The sequence below is a fragment of the Miniopterus schreibersii genome, assembly GCF_964146895.1.
Source record: "Miniopterus schreibersii genome assembly, chromosome: X".
Classification (NCBI taxonomy): Eukaryota; Metazoa; Chordata; class Mammalia; order Chiroptera; family Miniopteridae; genus Miniopterus; species Miniopterus schreibersii.
The window spans coordinates 7704279-7706348 of NC_138104.1; positions in this window are offsets into that span (position 1 = coordinate 7704279).

Sequence of the window (2070 nt, forward strand, 5' to 3'; positions counted from 1 at the left end):
AAGAACAGTTTTCTGAGCATTTTTAAAAAGTCAGGTTGAGGTTGTGTGTCAGGGCTCAAGTTTCACAGTCATCTCCACTTTGAAACATAATATATATGAAAGCTGTGTTGTTGTTTTTTTAAAAATACGAAATCAAGTATGCTTAAATGGGAAACATTTCAACATTTAAAATATGGTCAAGCTCTCTACTTTGAAATAGAAGGATCCGAGGAAAGAGCGATGGCTAGTTTGCTGCTGACAGAAAGAATCTTTGTGAGATGTTACTGCTGTCCCCTTGGCTGAAATGGCGACCAGCACTAATCCTAGAGGTCAGGCTGGTAACAATGCCTTCTGAGCAGTGCATTTTAACATCATTGAAAAAATATATCTATAAAATGAATGGGCTAAACCCAACCTCTTCATACTGATAATTGTACAATTTCAATCTTGTTAATTACACATTTATTAAGGGTTCAGCATTAGAATGGTGGGGAATTTAAATAAGTGCACGATAGCGTCTTAATCCTTAAAGAACTCAATATGCTGTTGACCTGGTGAAACATTTAGAAAACAATGTAAATGTTTAACTAAAGGCCAGAACAAGGTAAAGCAATTGGACTCCACTTTAACTCTGAGTTTTCCAACTCTAAAGTTCTAAAGAGCATAAATGCTTTTTGCAAATACTGACAAAATTTTAAAAATTATATTTCGGCAGTGAAGATAAACACTTGATAAAGTGCATATTAGTGAGAATAGGTTTGCTACACTTCAAGTAGGAAGCGCTATGCATAAGAGATATTAAGTAGCTATGACATTTCTTGAAGTCTCAAGAAATTGCGATGATCTGGGTAGTTCGATTGTGGAACTTTGAGCAAGTCTCCTTAATGTGCTGAGCAGCACTTTCTTGATGAAATGTCATTTAAGAGCCCTTCCTGCTCTATAATTCTATGGTTTTTATGAACTCTATAGCGTGTGTTTGATTGTGTGTGTGTATGTGTGTGTGTGTGTATAGGTGCAGAACCACACAGATAGACACAAATTCTATATACATAGTATGTACTATTTGCTATGGGAAACCACCCTACAAAAGACGAACAGTTGTGTCCAAATCCCAGGCAGGTCTGGAGGGCCCAGGAGCAGCTGAGACCAAGTTGTACTTCTGTCGCTGCCTGAAATGAAGTGCTACCTAGCCGGTTGTCTGCGACTCTAGTTCTAGAGCAGGGCCGGGGTGGAGTGGGGAGGAGAAGGGGTTAAGCTTGTGAGGCTGGAATCAAGCCTGCTGTACTTCATAGTTGGGTAACTTTGGGGAGTTAAGTAACTTTAGTTTCCTCAATTGTAAAGTGAGGAGATGATAAAAAGATTAGCTCATATGGTTGCTGTGAGGGATTTGACTTAATACATATAAAGTTAAAGCACTTAGAAACATGCTTGGCACACAGTACATACTCAATAAATGTTATCTGTTATTATGAGATGAATACGGGTGAACCCTTTATTACAGAAATGGCTCAATGACCTTAAAACACTGGCGAAGCAATATTAACAGCTAACAGCCACACTGTGGATGATGAAGAAGAAAGATGGAGACAGAATAGCTAGTGCTGTTTGTAGAGTGGTCAGTGTCAGAAGGCAGCAAAAATCCCCTAAGTCTGTGCTGTCCAATATGGTCACCACTAGCCACATGTGCTCTTCTGCTGATGAATGATGAAACGACAGAATCACCAAAGATTTCACATTTCAGCTACTAGTATCCCTTGTTTAAGGAGACCGATGAAATAGAAATAGCAACACAAATAATTTTTTAGGGGCCAGGTGGGAGTGAGGAGAACATTTCCTGAAAGTGATGAAGATAAAGGGTTGGAAATTGTGTGTCATAGTGGCACGTGGGATTGCTGACAAGGGGTTATTGATAAAGGCACGTGGAGACCCGAGTTGCTCGCTCAACCGCTGTAGGCTCCATTTTCTGCCAATGGAAATAGGGATAATTTCAACCATCTATCTCACAAGTTTTAAAGAAAATAATATATGTATATTTATGTGCTTTGAAAATTGTTGAGCTCTGAAACAGAGGCCACAGATCATTACTCTCTT